The sequence below is a fragment of the Macaca thibetana genome, chromosome 1 (assembly GCF_024542745.1).
Source record: "Macaca thibetana thibetana isolate TM-01 chromosome 1, ASM2454274v1, whole genome shotgun sequence".
Classification (NCBI taxonomy): domain Eukaryota; kingdom Metazoa; phylum Chordata; class Mammalia; order Primates; family Cercopithecidae; genus Macaca; species Macaca thibetana.
Window position 1 is genome coordinate 38,590,637 of NC_065578.1, and position 25,411 is coordinate 38,616,047.

At 45.2% G+C, this 25,411-nt stretch overlaps 1 protein-coding gene and 1 long non-coding RNA gene across 6 annotated transcripts in view; one reads left to right on the forward strand and one right to left on the reverse strand.

Moving 5' to 3' along the window:
• PPIE (peptidylprolyl isomerase E) overlaps positions 1–25,411 on the forward strand; it is a 248,219-nt gene that overhangs the window by 14,874 nt on the left and 207,934 nt on the right. The gene's annotated exons all lie outside the window — the stretch shown is intronic.
• Positions 1–25,411, reverse strand: part of LOC126961226 (uncharacterized) — a 35,761-nt gene that overhangs the window by 7,130 nt on the left and 3,220 nt on the right. For 2 of the 5 annotated variants that reach the window (XR_007728226.1, XR_007728218.1), the window contains exons 2-4: positions 25,046–25,186; positions 22,166–22,209; positions 16,690–16,842 (exon numbers count right to left, since the gene is read on the reverse strand). This is a non-coding gene — a long non-coding RNA (uncharacterized LOC126961226). The other 3 variants (XR_007728222.1, XR_007728225.1, XR_007728227.1) reach the window with 3 other exon arrangements.

Sequence of the window (25,411 nt, forward strand, 5' to 3'; positions counted from 1 at the left end):
CTGTGCTTTTCTTCAAAAAACCTAAACGTGGTCATCTCTTGGATGAGGTGTGGCCCTGCACCCTCGCCTGCTTGTGGAAGGAGTCTGGGCCGACAGTGACCTGCGCTAGGGTCTCCGCTGAGGAAGTGGCAGGTGTTGTGGCCCTGACCTGGCCCCGTACTGAGTGTGGGGCCCACCTGTGCCCTCATGGGCAGCTGAAGGGGGAGCTTTCTACCCCAGGTTCCTTTCCTTACTGAGAAGTCTTCAGTAAACAGTTGCCGCTCTCCATCCCCTGCTTTTTTAAAAATGTTTTTTCTCACATAAGAAAATGTTATCTGTGTGCTGGGGAAAATTTTGAAAATAACAAAAACCAGAATACAACCACCCAAAATCAACCACAGAGATAACCACTGTTCATAATTCCTTCTCCAGTCTTTTTTCTTGGCACATACACATTCGTCTTTATATATGACATATAGATATTTTACAAAGTTAGGATCCTATTCTATGCACTGCTTGGTGATCGGATCTATTCAATGTATGAAACATTTTGAAAGTTCCTCTGATTAAATGTTCTTTGAAAACACAACTATTAGTAGCCTTCCATCCCTTGAGTTCTGCTTGAGCTTCTCCCTTGTATGTCTGGTCTTGCGGTCCCTTCCTCAGAGGCCGGGGTGGGGCTCCCGTGAGCAGGGCAGCAGGCAGCCCGGTGCTCAGATCGCATGGCCACGAGGCTGGCCACTGGTCTGGAATCCTTGGGCCAAGAACCTCCTCTCCTTCTCTGTGCAACACTTGGCACAAGTAGGGGCAGGTGCCTCACCTCTGAGGCTCAGGTGACCTCAGAGTACAAGGGTCACAGGTGGACCCACTGGGATAACTTCTGGGGAAACCCTGATGGTTCCTCTCCCACTGGCCTCTGGCTGGTCCCTTGGTCCCTCCTTCCCAGGGTAATCAGGCAAGCACAGCAATAAGGTCCTCCCTTGTTTCACAAGGTTGTGGGACCAGTTCTCCCTCCCGGGGCCTTGGGCCAGCCTGCCTGTCACCCCCAGAATCCACCATGTTGAGCACTTCACACACATCCTCTTCTCTCCTGGGCTTCATGGCAGCCCTGCGTAGCTGCCTTATCCTGGCCTCAATGCTGCCTGTCCTGACGGCCATGACTGACCAGCAGTAATGACATCGACATTGAGGAATGAGTCCTGCTGGGAGCGCTGCCGTCCCAAGCTGATCCAGGGGGCGAAGCCCCACCCAGGGTGCCAGAGATGGAGCTGGCTTGGAGTCACTGGGGCCAGGGCAATAGGCTTCTCCTTTCCCCACCAACCTCACCCTGGTGGATTCTCAACATCAAGACTTGATTTAGCCAGCACTTTGGGAGGCTGAGGTGGGTGGATCACCTAAGGTTCAAGACCAGCCTGGCCAACATGGCAAAACCCCCATCTCTACTGAAAATATAAAAATTAGTTGGGCATGGTGGCGGGTGCCTGTAATCCCAGCTTCTTGGGAGGCTGAGGCAGGAGAATTACTTGAACCTGGGAGGCAGAGTAGTGAGCTAAGATCATGCCATTGCACTCCAGCCTGAGTGACAAGAGCAAAACTCCGTCTCAAAAAAAAAAAAAAAAAAAAAAAGACCTGATTCAGATAGAGCTCCTAGGATATGTCATGGGAGCCAGTGGGGAGCCCTGGGGGAGGTTTTTGGAGACTGATAGGACTCAGCTTCAACACCTGAAGGAGGCCATGAGGTGGCCTGGCTGGCCCAAAACTGGTGCAGGGTGAGAGGCCATCCTAGCACAGGCTGCGCACCATGACACCACACTGCAGTTTCCAGGTAGGCCTGGGGTTGGGAGGAGGAAGTAGAAGCCACCCCTGGCTCGTTTCTCCCCAGCACCAAGCACATCCGCTGACTAAAGAAGGGCCCTGGGTGCTCCTCAGTAATACAGTTCTGTCGGTTAAGGGAGTACATAGTGAGTGCCAGGCCAGTGAGACTGATGACAGATGCCCATCAGGCACAGGACCAGCTGGTGTGACAGCAGGAATGGTAACCAACCAGAAAGAGAAGACAGAGGCACTTTTACATGGCTTTCACTTCTACTGCCCCACAATGGGCTGACGAGGGCATCTCCTAAGGGACTTGGCCTAAGGCAGAAGAGCAGCAGCAGAGATGCTATGGCCTGTCCCAGCAGCAATCTCTGAAAACACCTGGCTGGCAGGCAGCAGTATAAGAACTAGGATTTATTTTAGCAAACCAAACAGAACAAAACATCCAGGAGCCACAGTGGTGGGCCCACAGCAGACCCAGCAGCAAAAGCCGGGAAAAGTGGTGGTTGGTGAAGGAGCACCTGTGCTGGCTCCTGGGCCCACAGCTGCACTTGGGAACAGTCCAGGCTGTGCCTACAGAGATGCTCCAAGCTGACCCTAAGGCAGGCCTCAGGACACAAATGCTGCTTGCTTCAAACAGGGCACCCTCGGTGCTGCCTCCTCTGAGGCTGGCAGCTCCCTCCTGGATGTGCAGGGGCAAGAGCAGAGTGGAGAGCAGAGAGAGTGCCACACGTACTCCCCACAGTTGCCAATGATCACCTCTGCCTTGGCTTCCCATCCTTGCCTTTGCAGACGGAACAGAAGAGGGGACACTCAGGGGAGTGAAAGAGCAGAATAAAGACAGACTTTAGGGACATCCACCCCTACCTGCCCCCTGGGGACACTGGCCCTAACAGTGGTGGAGCTCACCATCTAGTGAAATAGAGTCACCTAAAAAAGATGTGGATTCATCTCATCTCAGAAATGCAAAGTTGGTTTAACATCTAAAAATCAATCAGTGTAACAGACAATTATCAATAGTATAAGGGACAAAACCCACATAATCATCTCAGATACAGAAAAAGCAGTAGACAAAATCCAATACCTTTGTATAATGAAAACTCAATAAACTAGGAATGGAAAGGGGAACTTTCTCAATCTGATAAAAGGTATCAACAGAAAACTACATGGCGAAAGACAAGATGTGGCCGGGCGCGGTGGCTCAAGCCTGTAATCCCAGCACTTTGAGAGGCCGAGGCAGGTGGATCACGAGGTCAGGAGATCGAGACTATCCTGGCTAACATGGTGAAACCCCGTCTCTACTAAAAATACAAAAAACTAGCCGGGCGTAGTGGCGGGCGCCTGTAGTCTCAGCTACTTGGGAGGCTGAGGCCGGAGAATGGCGTGAACCCGGGAGGCGGAGCTTGCAGTGAGCCGAGATCACGCCACTGCACTCCAGCCTGGGAGACACAGCGAGACTCCGTCTCAAAAAAAATAAAAAAAAAAATAAAAAAAAAAGACAAGATGCTTTCCCCCTAAGTTCAGGAACAAGATGAGGATATCTGTCCTCGACATTTCTATTCAACATTGCACTGAAGGTTCTAGCCAGGGTAATTAGGTGAAAAAAATGAAATGAAAGGCATCCAATCAGCAAGGAAAATGTAAAGCTATTTCTATTTGCAGATGACACACTCTTGCATATAGAAAATCCTAAAAAATCCACAAAAAAACTATTAGAACTAATAAACAAGCTTAGCAATGTTGCAGAATACACAATCAATATACAATTGATTATATATATTTTTGTAGAGACAAGGTCTAATTATGTTGCCTCAGGCTGGTCTCAAACTCCTGGACTCAAGTGATTTTCCCATCTCAGTCTCCGAACGTGCTGGGATTACGAGTGTGAACCACCATGCCTGGCCTGTTTTGTGGTTTTCAAAGTATAAGCTGTATACATCTCTTAAACTTATGCCTAAATATTTTACTCTTTTTTATGCTATCATAAGTATAATTGTTTTTCTTTTTATTCTGTTTTCAGGTTGTTCATTGCTAATGTATAGAAATATAATTGCTATATATATGGCCAGGTGTGGTGGCTCACGCCTGTAATCCCAGCACTTTGGGAGGCCAAGGTGGGCAGATCACAAAGTCAGGAGATCGAGACCATCCTGGCTAATGCAGTGAAACCCCGTCTCCACTAAAAATACAAAAAATTAGCCAGGCATGGTGGCGGGCACCTGTAGTCCCAGCTATTCAGGAGGCTGAGGCAGGAGAATGGCGTAAACCCGGGAGGCGGAGCTTGCAGTGAGCCGAGATGGTGCCACTGCACTCCAGCCTGGGTGACATTGTGAGATTCTGTCTCAAAAAAAAAAAAAAAAAAAAAGTATAATATATATATATATCTTTTTTTTTCTTTAGAAGGGTCTTGCTCTGTTATCCAGGCTGGAGTACAGTGGTGCAGTCACAGCTGTCTATAAAAAAATTTAAAAATTAGCCAGGTGTGGTGGTGTGTGCCTATAGTTCCAGCTGGTTGTAAAGCTGAAACATAAGGACCACTTGAGTACAGGAGTTCAAGACCGTGGTGAGCTGTGATTGCACCACTGCACTCCAGCCTGGGCAACAGAGTGAGACCCTGTCTAAAAAAAAAAAAAAAAAGAATGAGACAAACTATTTGCAAATTATACATCTGATAAGAGACTTGTATCTAGAATATTTAAAGAATTCTCACTCGCTAGGCATGATGGCTCACACCTATAATTCCAGCATTTTGAGAGGACAAGATGGGAGGATTGCTTCAGCCCTGGAGCTCGAGATCAGCCTGGATAACATAGCAAGATCCCATCCCAATTAAAAAAAAAGAAAAAGAAAACCACACAACATTACTGAAAAACACTGAAGAAGACCTAAACAAATGAAAAGATATCCTGCGTTCATGGGATTAGAAGACTTAATATTGTTAAGATGACGATACTCCTAAATTGATCTATACATTCAGTGCAATCTGTATTAAAATCCTAGCTGGCTTTTTTTGTACAAGTTGACAAGCTTATCTCAAAATTCATAAGAAATGTAAGAGACTCAGGATAACCAAAACAATCTTGAAAGGAAAAATAAAGTTGGAGGACTAGCATTTCCGGAATTAAAAACTTACTACAAAGCTACAGAATTTAAGACACAGTAGTAATGGCCTAATGACAGACATATAGATCAACAAAATATAATTTAGAATCCAGAAGAAACCCTTACATTTATAGTCAACTATATTCACCAAGGATACCAAGATAATTAAACAGGAAAAAACTAGCCTTTTCAACAAATGGTGCTAGGACGACTGAAAATCCACCTGCAAAAGAGTAACACTGGACCACTTTTCTCACACTATACACAAAAATTAACCCCAAATGGAGCAAAGACTTGAATGTAAAAGAGAAAACCATAAAATACTTAATAGAAAATGTAGGAGTAAATCTTCATCATCACTACACCAAAAGTACAAGTGACAAAAAAAAATAAATTAGACTTTATCAAAATTAAAATATTTTGTGCTTGAAACAACGCCATCAAAAAAGTGAATAGACAACCCACAGAATGAGAGAAAAGGCCGGGTCCAGCGGCTCACACCTGTAATCCCAACACTTTGGGAGGCCGAGGTGGGCGGATCATGAGGTCAGGAGATCGACACCATCCTGGCTAACACAGTGAAACCCGGTCTCTACTAAAAACTAAAAAAAATTAGCCGGGCGTGGTGGCGGGCGTCTGTAGACCCAGCGATTCGGGAGGCTGAGGCAGGAGAATGGCATGAACCTGGGAGGCGGAGCTTGCAGTGAGCCCAGATCGCGCCACTATACTCCAGCCTGAGCGACAGAGCGAGACTCCATCTCAAAAAAAAAAAAAAAAAAAAAAAAAAATTTAAAACTAGCCAGGTGTGGTGGTATGTACCTACTAGTCCCAGCTACTTGGGAGGCTGAGGCAGGAGGATCACTGGAGCTCAGGAGGTTGAGGCTGCAAGTGAGCCAAGATCATGCCACTGCACTGCAGCTTGGGAGACAGAGCAAGACTCTGCCTCAACAACAACAAAACAAACAAATAAAAAGCCTGGGTTTGCCAGGGGACTAGGGGGCATAGGATAAGGAGCTACAGCTCACTGTGGCAATAAGAAACTCCCCTCTTCATGGCTGGGCCTCTAGACTGGGTACCCCCTTCATAGGGGAACCATGTCCCATTCTACTCTTTTTGTTTGTTTTTTGAGACATGACCTCACTCTGTCATCCAGGCTGGAGTGCTGTGGCCCAATCATAGCTCACTGCAGCCTCAACCTCCCAGGATCAAGCAATCCTCCCGCCACAGCCTCTCAAGTAGCTGTGACCAGGCACACACCACCACACCCAGCTAATTTTGTATTTTTTGTAGAGATGGGGTTTTGCCATGTTGCCCAGGCTGGTGTCAAACTCCAGGGCTCAAGCAATCTGCCTGCCTAGGCCTAAAGTGTTGGGATTACGGGCACGAGCCACCACACCTGGAATTCACACCTCTGGGAATTCCACTAGATTCCCAGAGTCAATCAGAGAGCCTGGCATATAACAGAGCAGCCTGTCAATAACTTTTCTTTTGAGATGGAATCTTGCTCTGTTGCCCAGGCTGGAGTGCAGTGGTGCGATCTTGGCTCACTGCAACCTCCGCCTCCTGGGTTCAAGCAATTCTACTGCCTCAGCCTCCCAAGTAGCTGAGATTACATGTACCCACCACCACACCTGGCTATTTTTTTTTTGTATTTTTAGCAGAGACGGGGTTTCACCATGTTGGCCAGGGTGGTTTCTAACTCCTGACTTCAGGTGATCTGCCAGCCTTGGCCTCCCAAAGTGCTGGGATTATAGGCATGAGCCACCACACCCAACCAATAGCTTTTTAAAATAAATATTCAAATATTTATTGCATGCTTGCTGTGTGCCAGACACTGTTCCAGAATACAATGGTGAACAAGAAAGCCTAAGTCCTGCCCTCATGAGGCTGACATGGGAGAAAGGGAGACAGAAAACAAATAAGTAAAATAATAAATGTATAATACAATTTCAGGTAATAAGCATAAGAAGAAAACTGAAGCTGATTAAAAAGAAGAGTGAGATGGCAGGAAAGCCTATTTTAGGGAGAGGTCAGGGTAGGCCTGTCAGCCGAGGGGACACATGTGTGGCATCTGAAGCAAGTGGGTGTGAACCATCTGGACAGTGGAGGAAGAACACTCCAGGAGAGGAAAGGGCATATGCAAAGGCCCTGAGGCAGGAGTGAGCTCAGCATGTCTGAGAAACAGTGAGATTGCCTATGGATGCAGAAGGCAAGGGGCAGCAGCACATCCTAGGGGTACAGAGAAGTGCCAGGACCCAAGTTGGGTTAGCCCTGTAGGACAGGGTCCCATGCACAGTGCAGGATGGGTCAGCAGGAGGATGATGTGATCAGATTTATGATTAAAAACAATCACTCTGACTGCCAGGTGAAGATCAGACTATGAGGGTGAAGCAACCAGGCTGGAAACAGGACTTGGTGGTCATGGTGGACGGGTGAAGAGTGCCTGGGCCAGGAGATGACTTGAAGTCAGATAGATGTGACCTGTAGGTGACACAGGAGTCCATGATGACTCCTAAGTTTCTGACCAAGCAGCTAAGTGGATGGTGGAGTCATTTACTGAAACAGAGAAAAGGGGCAGGAAGGGTGTGGAGGAGAAGGCCAAGGCCACATTTTGGACATGTGAAGTGTGAGATGCTCATGGGATATCCAGCAAAGGTGACAGGTAGGTGGTTGGACAGGAGTCTGGAACTCAGGGAGCCATCAGCATGGAGACCCATGTGGACAAACTTAATTCAGTGATTTCACTGAAAGTCCTGGGACTGGGCAGCGTGATTGCCCAGGGCATGGGTTCTCAGTGGTGTCATACTGCCCCCTAGGGGCTACTAGAAACTGCAGTCTATTTTTGGTGGTAATAGGGTGCTACTGGCATTAAAAGGAAGGGATCAGGGAGGGACTCTAGATGTCCTGCAGTCTCCTACCTAATGGAGAGTTATTCTAAAACCTGCACTTTCAAAAGCCCTGAATAACATTCATGTAGATAAGGAAAATCTATTTATAATGATCTGAGCCTAGAACCTAACTCTATGTTCCATATAAATCCAAGTAATTATTTTTTTGTATCAATTTTTTTCATTTCTTTTTGTTCCAAATTTTACTAAGAGATTTTTACTATTTCAAAATATCATGTTACTTTGATTCTGCCAAAACAACATACCTGAATCAATCCACACTACTAAGTGCGGCTCTAGGCAGAAGTACACATATTCAACTACTTCATGTAGTCGTGTCCAAGCATTTGAATACTGAAATGCATATTATTACAAATTATTTTCCTTTAATTTCCCTTTGTATTACAACTATGGCATAATACTGTGGGTTTTTTTGTTTGAGACAGAGTCTCACTCTATCACCCAGGCTGGAGTCCAAATGGTGCAATCTTGGCTCACTGCAACCTCCACCTCCCCAGCTCAAGCCATCCTCCCACCTCAGCCTCCTGAGTAGCTGGGACTACAGGTGTTCGCCACAATGCCTAGCTGATTTTTGTATTTTCTGTAGAGATGGGGTCTTGCCATGTTGCCCAGGCTGGTCTCAAACTCCTGGGTTCAAGCAATCCTCCCACCTCGGCCTCCCAAAGTACTGGGATTACAGGCATGAGCCACTGCACCCAGCCAATACCGTGTTTTTAATCAGGCATTCACTGGAAGGGTATAGAGCTGAGACTTCCATCTCAGCACACTAGAGCATGAGCTGTAAGAGGCAGGTGCTAGGCTAAAAGGGTGAGAACTATTAAGGTAAAGAGTGAATACAGATAAAGAAAAGCCATGGTGAGCACTGGGTCCCTCCAAAAATTGATAGACTAGGAGGAAGAAGAGACAAGGGAAGAGACTGAGGAAGACACCATGGGGCAGAAGGTAAGAGAAGAGGGAGGCCACCATTGCCACAGGAAGGCAAGCAGGCCAGGCAGGAGAGAATGATGCAGGCAGGGGATTAGATCTGGCTGTGGGAAGACTAAATAGTTCTCTTATGATTGTTTCTATAAATAAGTGACACCATCAGTTGAGAGGGAGGTGTATGAAGCAATGCCGGAGGGCTGAGGAATAAAGAAAAGGCGTGTTTTCCAGTCAGACCATGGATGACAAGTACCTCTGGCAATCTGGGAGGACCACTGGGTATTGCTCAAGGTGCCCTTAAGACCTGAGCTCCTCAACTCAAGAGGGACCAGATAGCTCAGGGCTGTGCTTTTCTCCAGCACACTGAGTTCTGCACTAGGTAAGGAGCATGAGACAGAGGCAGCGGGCTCCTTGGCAAGAGGAAGGAGAGTGCGTCCAGCGACAGTGCGTGGGATGTGAGTGAGGCAACAGGGCAGTGTGGCGCAGGTGGATGGGCAGCGCATCTATGAGTCTAGGACATGTGCCAACCATGAAAACCCCCAAAACGATAATGTGGTATCACATGAGGAAATCTGAATATGCACTGCAGATGAGAGAATAGTATTGTAGCAGTGTTCGTTTTCTGATTTTGAGAACTATGTCCTGGTAATATTAAAACTACCCTGTTTCTTATGAAATACAAGCTGAAGTATTTAGTGGTGGATGAACATGAACTCTCCAACTTACTCTCAAATGGCTCTAAAAAAATATGCACTGTCTATAAATATATACAGAAGGAGAATAAATAGGAAATGATGTTCACCAATATAAACAACTGGTGAACCTGAGTAAATGCCAGCAAAGGTGTGTGGGGTTCATCGCAATATTCTTGTAACTCTTCCATGAGCTTGACATTACATAAAATAAAAAGTTACAAAAACAATAACAAGACACCACTGTAGGAGCAGACCCAGGCATTTATGCATCTTCCTTTCCTAATGAAAGGAGACAAATGGGAACTGAAATAAGCCAAAACAAAAAACAAAAAAGCTTTTCAAAGCCCAAAGTTAACTCCACCCTAGCAAGGCTGAACGGTCCTCCTGTGTCTGGTGGCTGGGTCTCCTCCAGACTCCCTGTTTCTCAGCCAGAACCACGGCTCATCCTTCCATCCTGCACAGCCAGCCGCCCTTGCCCAGCCTCCCTTGTCACCACAGATGAGTAGTTCCTACCTGGTCCTGTGTGTTTGAAGATAAAGTTTTCATCATCAAACTTCTTCTTGTAGATGGACTTGCCCCTGGTGCCGTTGTGGTTTGTGAAATCACTGCCCTGGCACATAAACTGGGGGATAATGCGGTGGAAGCTGCTTCCCTCGAAGCTGAGTCCTTTAAATGGGTGTGTGGGTAGTGGAAATTCTCTGGGATTGAGAAAGGGAAAGGTCTGAGGTAAGAATACCTAATTAGATCATTAAAACTCCAGCTCTCTGTAACACGCCATCTCTACAAAAACACAAATAATTAGTTGGGTCCCAGCCATGGTGGCTCATGCCTGTAATCCCAGCACTTTGGGAGGCTGAGGTGGATGGATCACCTGAGGTCGGGAGTTCGAGACCAGCCTGGCCAACATGGCAAAACCCCATCTCTACTAAAAATACAGAAATTAGCCAGGTGTGGTGGCGCACTCCTAGGTGACAAAGTGAGACCCAGTCTCTAAAATAAAACACACACACCCCCAAACTCCAGCTCTCCAAATCAAAAAAAGTACATAGTACCTTTATTTAAACTAAATGCTTAATTGTGGAAGTGGCACACAAATAGATTGAACAGACTAGGTGAAAAGAAGAGAAAGTCCAGAAATAGACCCAGATACGTATGAAAATTCAGTATTTCAGCTGGGCATGGTGGCTCACATCTGCAATCTCAGTACTTGGGGAGGCCAAGGCAGGAGGATTGCCTGAGCAGAGGAGTTGGAGACCAGCCTGGGCAACATGGCAAGACCTCACCTCTATTAAAATATATACATAGGCCAGGTGTGGTGGCTCAGTTCTGTAATCCCAGCACTTTGGGAGGCCGAGGCAGGTGGATCACCTGAGGTTAGGAGTTTGAGACCAGCCTGACCAATGTGGTGAAACCCTGTCTCTACTAAAAATACAGAAAATTAGCTAGGTGTGGTGGCGTGCACCTGTAATTCCAGCTACTCAGGAGGCTGAGGCAGGAGAATCACTTGAACCCAGGAGGCAGAGGCTGCAGTAAGCTGAGATCATGCCATTGCACTCCAGCCCGGGCAACAAGAGTGAAACTCTGTCTCAAAAAAAAAAAAAAAAAAAAAAAAAAAATAATATATATATATATATATATATATAAAGGAATTAAGTATATTAAGTATTTCATAAAGCTTGGCATCTTAAATCACTGGGTCAAAGATGGACTTTCTATAAACTGCTCTTAAGACAACTGAATAAACATTTGGACTCCCCTATCCAATTGTGCTAGGCAGCCATGACCTAAGAAGGTATATAATGACCAGGACCTCAAATCCCCACAGACAAAGGTCTAGGTCACCCCAGCAGATAAGCCATTTAGATTAGCAGAGGAGCCAGCTGAGGTAAGGATGAGAGGTATCTAAAACGGATAGTAGAGGAGGGAGGCCAGGCGCCATGGCTCACACCTGTAATCCCAGCTCTTTGGGAGGCAGAGGTGGGCAGATCACCTGAGGTCAGGAGTTCGAGACCAGCCTGGTCAACATGGTGTAACCCTGTCTCTACTAAAAATACAAAACCAGCTGGGCATCGTGGCAGGCGCCTGTAATCCCAGCTACTTGGGAGGCTGAAGCAGGAGAATCACTTGAACCCGGGAGGCGGAGGTTGCAGTGAGCCAAGATCATGCCATGGCACCCCAGCCTGGGATTACTAATAGTTACATGAGTATATTTTTCAGAGACATAGCAATAAAAGTCCAAATAATTAAAATAGTTAAAAGAAATGAATGTTGCCTCTGGTAGGGCAGAAAAATGATGTTGGGTCGGGGGCAGAAGAATGTTTTATTACAGAACGATTTTCTTTAAACTATGTGTAATTATGACTTTGAGAAACATTTTTAAAAGCTAGATTACAACAAAAAAGATTATGGGTAAAAAAAGGTCTTCATGAATATTTAAGAAAAAAAGAAAACACAACTGTCAATACTAGCTACCTCTGGGAGATGGGCTGAATAGTAAGGAGACAAACTTTTAGCTTCTGATTGATACCCTTAAAAATAGTACTTTTCTGGCTGGGTGTGGTCACTCATGTCTGTAATCCCAGCATTTTGGGAGGCCGAGGTGAGAGGATCACTTGAGTCCAGTTCAAGACCAGACTGGACAACATGGCAAAACCCCACTATCTCTACAAAAAAAAAAAAAATACAAAAATTAGCTGGGAAACACAGTAAAACCCCCATCTGTACAAAAAAACAATAAAAAATTGGCTGGGCATGGTGGTGCATGGTGGTCCCAGCTACTTGGGAAGCTGAGCTGGGAGGATCACTTGAGCCTGGAAGGTTGAACCTGCAGTCAGCTGCAGTGAGCTGTGATCACACCACTGCACTCCAGCCTGGGCAACAGAACTAGATCCTGTCTCAAAGAAAAAAAAAAAATAGCATTTTTTCCAGTGAAGACACTTGGCAAATAACTCCTTAACCAAGTCAACAAAATTAACATCGCAAACATCTGAACTGACATCACGTTCTTCCTCATACGATGCACTAACAACACTGCTTCTGTGCTGTTGCTGCCAAAACACATAACCTAAATCTAATCATGAGGAAGTACTAGACAAATACAAACTGAGAAGCACTTAAACACAACTGGCCTATTCTCTTCAAAGATGTCAAGATCAAAAAAGACAATGAAAAATTAAGAAATGGTTTCAAATAAAAGAAGACTGAAGAGACTTGACAACTAAATCAATGTGGGAATCCTTGTCAGGGAAGAAAAATTGCTAAAATTTACTATAAAGGACAATATTGGGACAAGTGATAAAATGTGAATATGGCTCATCACTCAATGTTACATTTTATAATTTTGATAGCTGTACTCTGATTATGCAAGAGAATATTCTGGTTCTTAGGAAATATATACTGAAGTATTTAGGAGTAAAGGTGCATGGTCTTCAACTTCTCAACTGAACAGGGGAAAAGTACATATACGCCTCTGTGTACAATGTATGTAAAGAAAATGACAAAGCATACAGGGCAAAAAAAGGAAATTAATGAATAGGTAAAGGATATGTAAGAGTTCCTCTAACTATGCTTTTTTTCTTTTTCTTTTTCTTTTTTTAAGACAAGGCCTTGCTCTGTTGCCCAGACTGGAGTGTGGTGGTGCAATTATGGCTCACTGCAGCCTCAACCTCCTGGGCTCAAGCAATCTTCCTGTCTCAGCCTCCCAAATAGCTGGAACTACAGGCACATCCCACTATACCCATCCAATTTTGTATTTTTTGTAGATAGAGATGGAGTCTTTTGCTGTGTTGCCCAGGCTGAGCTCAAACTCCTGGCCTCAAGTGATCCACCCACCGTGGCCTCCCAAAGTGCTGAGATTACAGGTGTGAGCCACTGCACCTGACCCCTTGAAATATTCTTATAGAATTCTTATTCTATATATCTGTAAGTTTGAAAATATATCCAAATAAAATTACAAAAAAAAAAACAAACCAACAATAAAACCAAACCAGAGGATAATTAAAACTGTTATACTTTTAGTTGCCTATTCTTTCTAATGGCTCTAAGCCTTTATAGAGCTTCAACAATGCCTGCTGTGCCTCATGTTACTAAATGCTGGGATCTGAGATGCCTCAGATAGAAATAGTGTTAAGGGCCCAGGACTCCAGGTAGCTTCCTCCCCATCTTGCTCAGCCACCAGTGTCCCGCCATCCTGACCATGGCATCCTGCTCACCTGCTGTCATGGGCACGACATCGGAACGCAGGAGCATTTGGATGTAGCCAGCCGGTTTGTTCCCAATCTTGATGTCCATGTACACCTGAGGATTTGACCAGGCCTTTTTAGCAGTGGGCTCTCCCTAGGTGCAGAAGAAATTGCTAGAGAGCTCCCTGATGCCCCAAGTAGGAGTGCGAGTATTCTACACACCCACCCAGAACACAACTCCAGTGAGTAGGCTGCAGCAAGTGCCGACAAGGAAGGCCTTGGGCCCTGACAGGGCTGCAGGAGACAGGAACCACAGCCGTAGCACCCAGCTGGATGCCCAGTGACAGGAGACCTCAGCGCCGTCTAACCTGAGGCCCATACACAGGCATGTTATCTCATCGCGCTCACCCTCAGAAGCATCAGTTTCCTCCTCCTGCCCCACAGTCACAGAACAGCGCTTTTCTTGCCCACGATCCACAGCTCTCAACATCTTCAAATGCTAGTTCCAGTCTACCCACTGTCTTCCAATTAAACAAAACCACCCATGTGCCACCCCCTTCTCCCTCTATACTTGGCTCTGTACATACACTGGCTGGCTACATGGAAGCAAGCGGGCAGCCCTCTTGCTCAGGCCTAAGTTTGCAGAGACAGTGGAGGATGCTGCCCCTTTTTGCTTTGTGCTCCAAGACAAGACTGGATAGAGGATAAATACAACACTCAATGCAAACCCTCCAATTTGTGTAATAGAGAAAACTCTATTTTTTTGTTTGTTTTTTCAGATAGAGTCTCACTCTGTCACCCAGACTGGAGTGCAGTGGCACGATCTCAGCTCACTGCAACCTCCACCTCCTGGGTTCAAGTGATTCTCCTGCCTCAGCCTCCTGAGTAGCTGGGATCACAGGCGCGTGCCACCATGCCCGGCTAGTTTTTGTATTTTTAGTAGAGATGCGTTTCACCATGTTGGTCAGGCTGGTCTCAAACTCCTGACCTCGTGATCTGCCCACCTTGGCCTCACAAAATGCTGGGATTACAGGTGTGAGCTACCACGCCCAGCCAACTCTATTGTTTTTTTGGATTAACAGTTCAACATAGAGGTATTGAGCTATCAGGCCAAGTACTGGGATTCTTAAATAAATAGATATAGTTGGGTGTGGTGGCTCACTCTGTAATCCCAGCACTTTGGGAGGCCAAGGCAAGAGGACTGCTTGAGCCCAGGAGTTCTGAGACCAATCTGGGCAACACAGTGAGACCCTGTATCTACAAAATAAAAAATGAAAAATTTAGCTGGGTATGGTGGTGTGCCTGTAGTTCCAGTTACTTGGGAGGCTGGGGCAGGAAGATCACTTGAGCCTGGAAGGTCAAGGCTGCAGTGAGCTGTGATGGTACCACTGTACTCCAGCCTGGGTAACAAAGCAAGACCCTGACTCAAAAAATAAAAAACAAATAGATAGGCAGTTAGATAGATATGGCCCCTGCCCTTGAGGAACTGGCTAGCTAGCTGGGGAGGGATACCCACAATGTAAGAGGCACACAGATCCTGGAGCTCTACAGCCTTAGTTCAGACCTCAGTTCCACCATTATGAACTGTATAACACTGAACAAGGTACTGACCTCACTGTGCCCCAGCTTCCTCACCTAGAACTGGGAATAATAATAGTACTTATCTCAAATAATTGTAATTAGGATTAAATATTAGTAGAGCGCTTAGAACAGTGCCTAGCATAGAGCAAGCAATATTTAGACATTTGTTAAATAAGTAATTTCAATATAATGCAGTCACATTTCTATATAATCACATTTACATATAATGCCAGGACAGAGGGTGCCACAGGAACCCAGAGGCCATGGGAGCCCAGAGTGATACTTGCCTCACTCACTGGAGGATTAAGAAAAGCTTCCTGGAGAAGGCAGTAAATGGGCTGTGCTATGAGAAATAAGCAGGCATTAGCCACATAAAATAAGTGGGAAAGGATACTGCAGGCAGAGGAATGACTTACACCAAAACATAGAGATTTACAGGTATCTACAAACTCTAGTTTCCTGGTATATAAAATGGGGATAAAATATGGAGACATAAGCAGGAATCAGAACATACAGAGGCGTTCCGTCCCTTTTGATGAGGGCTGGGCTCAATCCTATAAATCAAGGGAGTCCCTAGAATGCTTGAGGAGAGTGATATAGTCAGATCTGCCCTTTAGAAAGCTTCCTGTGGCTGCTAAGGATAGGAGGAAAGCAGGCCTGGAGCAGGGAGACCAGTTAAGAAGCTACTCCAATTATTCACAGGAGAGAGCATAAGGCCTCAGCCAAAACAACAGTGGCAGAAGAAAACTGGAGAGGAGAAATGCAAGATTTAAAAGATAAAATTAGCAGGGTATGGCAATGCATTAGGTATGAAATATAGTGAGGGATCTAAGCTGGCACCAAGGAATCTGGTTTGGGTGTGACTATGCTGAAGATGGCAAAGTGAACTAAGATTAGGCATAAAAAAAGACCAGAAAGGTGATGAAACCCATTTGGGATATGCTTTATTTATGGTGCCTATAAGACATCCAGACAGAAATAGGTGAAAGGTCAGGGCTAGGGATAGAGATCAGAATATCATTCGGCCAATGAAAGATCATTATAACCTTAGGAGACAGAAGTGGCTGACATGGTACAAGGATAATGTGGAGAGAGGAGCTAAGGGCTGAGGAAGGAATTCAGGGAAATATCACTGCTCAAAGGGTGGACAGAGGAGGAGGAGCCCGTAAATTATCCTGGGAAGCAACAGTCAGGATGGCCTGATGGAAAAGCAGGAGCAAGCGACAGGGCAGGGAGAGCCTTGCGGCTGTGTACTGACTGAGGGGAACGGGCCCCTACATGATTCTGCCCCCTTGGAATCAGGGCAAGAACAGGAAGACAGCGAGCCTGCTGCCAAAGACTAGGAGGACAGTGGACGCTGGTGATGCAGAATACTCACTATCCTTTCTCATCTCAGATATCCACCTTGCTCAGTAGCAATCACAAATACCTGAGCCCACATAAGATATTTCTCACCTAGATAAGAAACCCAAAACTTCTCCTTTAAATTCACCCAGCACCACTCACCTCAGAAATTCCCTATGTGGCAAATAGCAGCCTCTCCTCTGGAAGCATGAACTTTCATTCTCCCTCCTGGCTTTCTGCTTTGGGAGGTCTCAACCATCTTCCTCTTTATCCTCTTCCCAGCAAACTTCTCCACCCAGTCTTCATCTGACCAAACTGAAAGGAAGGAATCAAATGAATGTTAAGAAATTCAAGCCATCAGCCAATAGCTAATTAGCTATGTCCAGTTCTTCACTGCTTTAGTCAGCAAAGTGGAGTCACTATGTAGGATTTCACAGTCAGAAGTTCCCTCTTAGGAACTCTCCAAAACAAGAAAAGTTATCACTGGGAAGTGTCAGGCCCTAAGTCCAGCTCTTAACAGAAGTGAATAAGGAGGAGGAACTAAGTCAAGCCAAAAGGAATGTCCCAGCCTGTGTCAAGGCTGATATGGCATAGTCTACGTCTATGTCCAAAAGTTAGACTTTTACGTGGGGCAGTGCCTCCAGCTTTGCTGGGAATCTCAAACTGGTTATTTCTATGGAGGTGCTACATTCTCTTCTCCACTATAAACCACTCTACTTGTGTTCATACCATCACTACAAGAGGAAGTAGGACTGGGATAAAAATGCAGCCAAGGGCCAGGCGCGGTGGCTCACGCCTATAATCTCAACACTTTGGGAGGTTGAGGTGGGTGGGTCATTTGAGGCCAGTGTTTGAGACCAGTGTGGAAACATGGTGAAACCCCATCTCTACTAAAAATACCAAAATTAGTCAGGCGTGGTGGCACATGCCTGTAATCCCAGCTACTTGGGAGGCTGAGGCATAAGACTTGCTTGAACCTGGAAGGCAGAGACTGCAGTGAGCTGTGATGGCACCACTGCACTCCAGCCTGGGCGACAGAATGAGACTATCTCAAAAAAAAAAAAAAAAAAAAAAAAAAAAAAAAAAGCAGCCAAGGCCACAAGGCCAAAGTTGTGGAGTTGTGGACATGACAGGGAATCTGTGAGTTGCTCCCACTCGCCTGGTCTGGAAGAGCTTTCCTTAACTCTCATTGGTTTGGCCAGATTGACAGAAATTGTCCACCCAAAGAGCTCAGATTCATTCTGAAAAGACTGAAATACAACTCAGCTGCTTAAATCTGTTGGGTTAAAAGAGTACCTGACAGCCTTCCATTTACCTCCCAGGAGCCTGAGACTTGCTTGTGATTCCAAGCCTGCAAGCCTGCACCCCATAAGCAGGCTAAGCACAAAACTAACCACTAGAATGCCCTTAAGCCACCATGCACTTCCTTTCTTTAATACCAACAAACAGGAAGGTCTGTGCTGGCAAGATCTTTGGATTTGAGCTCAGGACTCTGAAACTATGAGGGTAAAATGTAGTTACCAAGTACTTGAGTCCACCTTAGAAAGTCAAGATCAGCTTTGACCTGGAGAAAAACTGGTATTGTTGACCACTGAGGGGCATGTTTGATGAAGGCGTAACAAAGAACATGGAATGAAGTGTAGGAATATTTCATTAGCCAAGAACAATTGATACTTCAAAAGAAGTTTGTTTTGGGCCTTTTCATGAGAACGAAAAGTTATATGAAAAAAAGATTCTTTAATTTAGTAAGACTGAGGTTATAATTATAGCTATGTCCTTTGTTCTTAGAAAAAAGATGGATCAGGTACTAATTTTATTCCCAGTAATTTAAAAAAAACGGAATGCTAGCATTAAATGACATCCTTGTTTCATATTTAGTCATGAATATTGATCATAAAAATAAAAAGCAGGGGCGGGCGGCATTTAAGGGTTTTGTGGTAGGCAGAATGGCTCTCCAAAGATGTCCACAGTCTATTTCTCAGAACCCCCTATGAGTATGTTATGTTATATGACAGGAAAGAATTAAGGTTGCAGATATAATTAAGTTTGCTAGCTAACCTTAAAATAATTACCCGGGATTATTCAGATGGACCCAATGTAATCACAAGAGTCACAAGAGTCATCTATATATGGAAAAGAGAAGTAGACAGCTTCAAAGTGATGCAGTGTGAGAAAGATTTGAGAGGCCATTGCTAGCTTTGAAGTGGAAGGGGCCAAGAGCCAAAAAATGTGGGTAGCCTCTAGAAGCTGGGAAAGGCAAGGAAACAGATTCTCCTTGGGGCCCCCAGAAGCAACAGAGCCCTGACAACAGCTTGATGTTAGCCCAGTGAGACCCCTTTTGGATTTCTGACCTCTAAAAGTGTAAGATAAACTTGTCTTGTTTTAAGCCACTAAATTTGTAGTAATTTGTTACAGTGGCAATAGGAATTAAAATCATTTTCTTTTCTTAAAATATTATTATTTGGCCAGGCATGGTGGCTCACACCTATAATCCCAGCACCTTGGGAGGCCGAGGCAGGAGGATCACCTGAGGTCAGGAGTTCGAGAGCAGCCTGGCCAACATGGTAAAACCCCATCTCTACTAAAAATACAAAAATTAGCCAGGCATGGTGGCATGCTCCTGTAATTCCAGCTACCCAGGAGGTTGAGGCAGGGGAGTCGCTGGAACCCAGGAGGCAGAGGCTGCAGCGAGCCAAGAGTGTGCCACTGCACTCCAGCCTGGATGACAGAGCAAGACTCTGTCTCAAAAACAAACAAACAAAAGAAAATTATTATTATTTTGTAGAAACAGGGCCTCACTATTGCCTAGGTTGGGTCTTGAACTCCTGGCCTCAAGCGATCCTCCTGCCTCCATCTCCCAAAGTGCTGAGATTATGTGAGCCACCATACTCAGCCTCAAATAATTTTCTTTTGAGGCACTCAATTTGTCACAATCCTTGCAGATTTTATCTTCTTCAGGTGTTAATTGGTTTAAGAGAACCTAACTCTTCAATGGCTCTTTCTGACTACAGCTAATCACAGCAGTTCTCCATAATCACTTTCATATACTACGTGAAACGCTGCTCTTACATAAGATTCACAGACTGACCCTGCAGGCTGGGTGTGGTGGCTCATGTCTGTAATCCTGGCACTTTGGGAGGCTGAGGCTGGCAGATCACTTGAAATCAAGAGTTCAGGACCAGCCTGGCCAACATGGTGAAACCCTGTCTCTACTAAAAAGACAAAAATTAGCTGGGCATAGTGGTGTGCGCCTGTAATCCCAGCTACTTGGGAGGCTGAGGCAGGAAAATCACTTGAATCCAGAAGGCAGAGGCTGCAGTGAGCCAAGATTGCACCAATGCACTCCAGCCTGAGCAAAAGAGTGAAACTGTCAAAAAATAAAAAAATAAAAAATAAAAAAAAATTGACCTTGCAATCACGTTACATTTTATTTGCAGTACATTGTTCTAGCCTAGGGATTAGCAAATTTTCTGAAAAGGGCTAGATAGTAAATATTTTTGGTTTTGTAGGCTACATACAGCCTCTCCTGCATATTGGGCCTTTTTCCCCTACACCCTTTAAAAGACAACAATTATTTAGCTCAAAGGACACAAAAAACAGACTGTGGCACTTTGAGAGCCTAAGGCTGTAGATCGCTTGAGCTCAGGAGTTCAAGACCAGCTTGGGCAACATGGCAAAATCCCGTCTCTAAATACTAAAATTAGCTGGGCGTGGTAGCACACACCTGTAGTCCCAGCTACTTGGGAGGCAGAGGTGGGAGGATTGCTTGAGCCCAGGAGGTGGAGGTTGTAGTGAGTCAAGATTGTGCTACTGCATTCCACTCCAGCCTGGGTAATACAGCGAGACTGTGTCTCAAAAGAAAGAAAAAAGACCAAAACCAAACTGTGGGATGATTTGGACCACAGGCTGTAGTTTGCTGCAAAATGGTCAAGAGATTGGCCAACAAAGGTGGTTGGTATTCAACAAATGTGAAATGAGAAAGATGTCTGGTTAAGAATTAATTTTAGGACAGATGTGGTGGCTCACACTTGTAATCCCAGCACTTTGGGAGGCCGAGCCGGGAGGGTCACTTGAGGTCAGAAGTTCAAGACCAGACTGGCTAACACGGTAATACCCCATCTCTACTAAAAATACAAAAATTAGCTGGGTGTGGTGGCACGTGTCTGTAATCCCAGCTATTCAGGAGTATCACGTGAACTCGGGAGGCAGAGGTTGCAGTGAGCTGAGACTGCACCACTGCGTGCCAGCCTGGATGATAGAGCAGGCTCAGTCTCGGGGAGGAAAAAAAAAAAAAGAAGAATTAATTTTATAGGTAGCTAGTTCATACTGAATTATTTCAAATAATGATGACCTGTGCTTGCTACAGAACTTTGAAACTACGGAAATTGGAAACACAATAGGTACATGAGCATTCCCTATACCAAAAAGTACCACCAAATAACAGCTTCAGTAAAAAACAAAGATTGTCAGCCATACCATGTTGTTGATAGCTTCTGCAACATCCTACCAAAAGTAAACAATGAAAAAGTTCATGCCTATAGTTCAACTCTTCTTACAGTGTTCAAATAAAAACTCAGTAGCACAAGCACACAAAACAAGACACAATCTCCCCTCCTACTTGCCTAGACTGTATTTTACTAAGAGTGTGTATTGCCTGTTAGAGCTGGTATGGATGGGTGCCCAGTTGATGGAGACAGAGAATACACACAGTAAAACAGGAATGAGTGATGCCAGGCCAGAGGGCTCAGGCCTCTCCAAGACCTATCTTCTATACTCTGAATACAGGAGGGGAACTTTGAGCCAGGCCTAGTGGGCCATCCTTCAACCAGAACTTCCTGTTTCTCTGCAAAAGCCACTACCAAGCCACTACAGTGGCTTGAATAGTGTCGCCCAAAATTCATATGGACCTAAACTTCAGAATCGGACCTTATTTAGAAATAGGGTCTTTTGGGTGGTGGGCTGGGTGCAGTAGCTCACATGTAATCTCAGTGCTTTGGGGAACTGAAGTGGGAGGATGACTTGAGGCTAGGAGTTGAAGATGAGCCTGAACAATATAGTGAGACCCCCATTTCTGTAAAAATTTTAAAAATTAGGCAGGCATGGTGGTATGCACCTACAGTCCTAGCTACTTGGGAGGCTGAGGTAGCAGGATCATTTGAACCCAGGAGTTAGAGGAAGCAGTGAGCTATAATCACACCACTGCACTCCAGCTTGGGTGACAGTGAGATCTGGCCTCAAAAAAAAAAAAAAAAAAAAAAAAAAAAGTGGGGCCTGACTGGTATCTTTATAAGAGAAGACAGAAACACATACAAGGAAGAAAGCCATGTGAAGACAGGGGCAGAGACTAGAGTGATACTACAAGCCAAGGAATTGTGAGGAGCCACTAGAAGCCAGGAAAGCAAGTGAAAAGTCTTCCTGAGAGCCTTCAGAGGGAGCATGGCCCTGCCAACACCTTGATTTTAGACTTCTAGTCTCCAGAATTGTGAGATAATAAATTTGTTGTTTTAAGCCACCCAAATTTATGGTAATTTGTTACAACAGCCAAAGGAAACTACCACATCCATCCAAACAGACTGACACCTTTGGTAATCAATGACAAGAGTGACACTAGTAAAACATTAAAAGGAAAACTTCTTACCTCTGCCAACACAAATTCAACAAAAGAGAATCCTTGGTGCTTTTCTGCAAAAGCAGAAATGGGTTGTTAATATGTGAGCAATAGGAGGAAACATGCCATATCCAGATGTCATTTACAAAATGCAAAAAAAATTTTTAGATTTTTCCTGGTTTCTTCAGCAATGCATCCAGAAATATTAGTCATTTCATTCTAAATAAATATACATAAACAATGAACTAATTTTTTTTTTTTTTTTTTTTTTTTTTTTTTTTTTTTTTTTGAGACGGAGTCTCGCTCTGTCGCCCAGGCTGGAGTGCAGTGGCGCGATCTCGGCTCGCTGCAAGCTCCGCCTCCCGGGTTCACGCCATTCTCCTGCCTCAGCCTCCCGAGTAGCTGGGACTACAGGCGCCCACAACCGCGCCCGGCTAATTTTTGTGTATTTTTAGTAGAGATGGGGTTTCACCGTGGTCTCGATCTCCTGACCTTGTGATCCGCCCGCCTCGGCCTCCCAAAGTGCTGGGATTACAGGCGTGAGCCACCGCGCCCGGCCACAATGAACTAATTTTAAACTTTGTACAATTCAAGCTGACCGCAGTGGCTCACATCTGTAATCCCAGCACTTTGGGAGGCCGAGGCAGGCAGATCACCTGAGGTCAGGAGTTTGAGACCAGCCTGGCCAACATGGTAAAACCCTGTCACTACTAAAAATACAAAAATTAGCTGGGTGCAATGGCGCAGGCCTGTAGCCCTAGCTACTCGAAACGCTGAGGCAAGAGACTCACTTGAGCCCAGGAGGCGGAGGCTACGGTGAGCCTACATTGCGCCTTTGCATTTCAGCCTGGGTGACAAAGCAAGACTCCATCTCAAAAACAAATAATTAACTAATTAAAATAAAATTCAGTTGTACCACTATGGAATGTAAACCTGAAGTTGCTTTCCAAGCATTTTGACGACTTTTGTTCATAAAACTTACAGAAATAGAAAAAGTTGTTTATCTAACAATCATTAATTCCAATCAAGCTTTACTTGTGTATAGAGCATTGACCTTACCACTGGGGTCAGGTGACTACTAAAGAAGGAAGCATCAGTTTTTTTTGTGTGTGATGGAGGCTCGCTCTGTTGCCCAGGCTGGAGTGCAGTGGCACAATCTTGGCTCACTGCAAGCTCCGCCTCCCGGGTTCACGCCATTCTCCTGCCTCAGCCTCCACACCCAGCTAATTTTTTTGTACTTTTAGTAGAGATGAGGTTTCACCATGTTAACCAGGATGGTCTCAATCTCCTGACCTCGTGATCCGCCTGTCTCGGCCTCCCAAAGTGCTGGGATTACAGGCGTGAGCCACCGCGCTCAGCCGGAAGCATCATAGTCTTTGTTCCCAGGAAAAACTTATTTTAGCTGGGGGAGACCAAGAGCAGTAGGAATTACTACTTTATAAAACTCAGGGATAGTTTTATAAAAAAACTCATGGTGGCTCACACCTGAGTGGCTCACACCTGTAATCCTAGCACTTTGAGGCAGGTGGATTGCCTGAGCTCAGGAGTTTGAGATCAGCCTGGGCAACATGATGAAACCCTGTCTCTACTAAAATACAAAAAATTAGCTTGGCGTGGCGGTGTGCGCCTGTAGTCCCAGCTATTTGGGAGGCTGAGATAGGAGAATAGCTTGAACCTAGGAGGCGGAGGTTGCAATGAGCCGAGATCGCGCCACTGCACTCCAGCCTAGGCAACAGAGAGAGCCTCCATCTCCATTAAAAAAAAAAAAAAAAAAAAAATCAGGGATAAAAGGGCTCCTGAACACAGTAGTCTCACTGTTTTAAGATATGAAGAGGCCAGGTGCGGTAGCTCACACCTGTAATCACAGCAATTTGGGAGGCTGAGGCAAGAAGACTGCTTGAGCTATGATCAACGACACTGCAATGCAGCCTGGGTGACAGAGTGAGACCCCGTCTCTTAAAAAAATATATATATAGGCTGGGTGCAGTGGCTCACGCCTATAATCCCAGCACTTTGAGAGGCCAAGGCAGGCAGATCATAAGGTCAGGAGTTCAAGACCAGACTGGTCAACATAGTGAAACCCCCGTCTCTACTAAAAATACAAAAAAAATTAGTTGGGCATGGTGGCAAGTGCCTGTAGTCCCAGCTCCTGAGGCAGGACAATCGCTTGAACCCAGGAGGCGGAGGCTGCAGTGAGCCCAGATTACACCATTGCACTCCAGTCTGGGTGACAGAGCAAGACTCCATCTCAAATATAAATTAATTAATTAACTAATTAAAATAAAATTCAGTTGTACCACTACAGAACGTAAAACCTGAAGTTACTTTTCAAGCATTTTGATGACCTTTGTTTATAAAACTTACAGAAATAGAAAAAGTTGTTTATCTAACAATTATTAATTCCAAACAAGCTTTAATTATGTATAGAGCATTGACCTTACCATTGGGTCAGGTGACTACTAAAGAAGGGAGCATCATGGTCTTTGTTCCCAGGAAAAACTGATTTTAGCTGGGGGAAACCAAGAGCAGTAGGAATTACTACTTCATAAAACTCAGGGATAGGCTGGGCATGGTGGCTCACACCTGTAATCCTAGCACTTTGAGGTGGGGTGGATTGCCTGAGCTCAGGAGTTTGAGACCAGCCTGGGCAACATGGTGAAACCCTGTCTCTACTAAAATACAAAAAATTAGCTAGGTGTGGCAGCATGCACCTGTAGTCCCAGCTATTTGGAAGGCTGAAGTAGGAGAATTGCTTGAACCCAAGAGGCGGAGGTTGCAGTGAGCCGAGATCGCGCCACTGCACTCCAGCCTGGGCGACAGAGAAAGACTCTGTCTCCACAAAAAAAAAAAAAAAAAACAAAAACGAAAAAAACTCAGGGATAGAAGGGCTCCTGAACGTGCTAGTCTTACCGTTGTAAGATATGAAGAGGCCAGGTGCAGTGGCTCACACCTGTAATCACAGCACTTTGGGAGGCTGAGGCAGGAAGACCGCTTGAGCTATGATCAACGACACTGCAATCCAGCCTGGGTGATAGAGCAAGACCCCGTTCTCTAAAAATAATAATAATAATTATTATTATTATTATATATATAGGCTGGGTGCGGTGGCTCACGCCTGTAATCCCAGCACTTTGAGAGGCCAAGGCAGGCGGATCACAAGGTCAGGAGTTCAAGACCAGTCTGGCCAACATAGTGAAACCCCGTCTCTACTAAAAATACAAAAATAATTAGTCGGGCGTGGTGGCAGGCACCTGTAGTCCCAGCTACTTGGGAGGC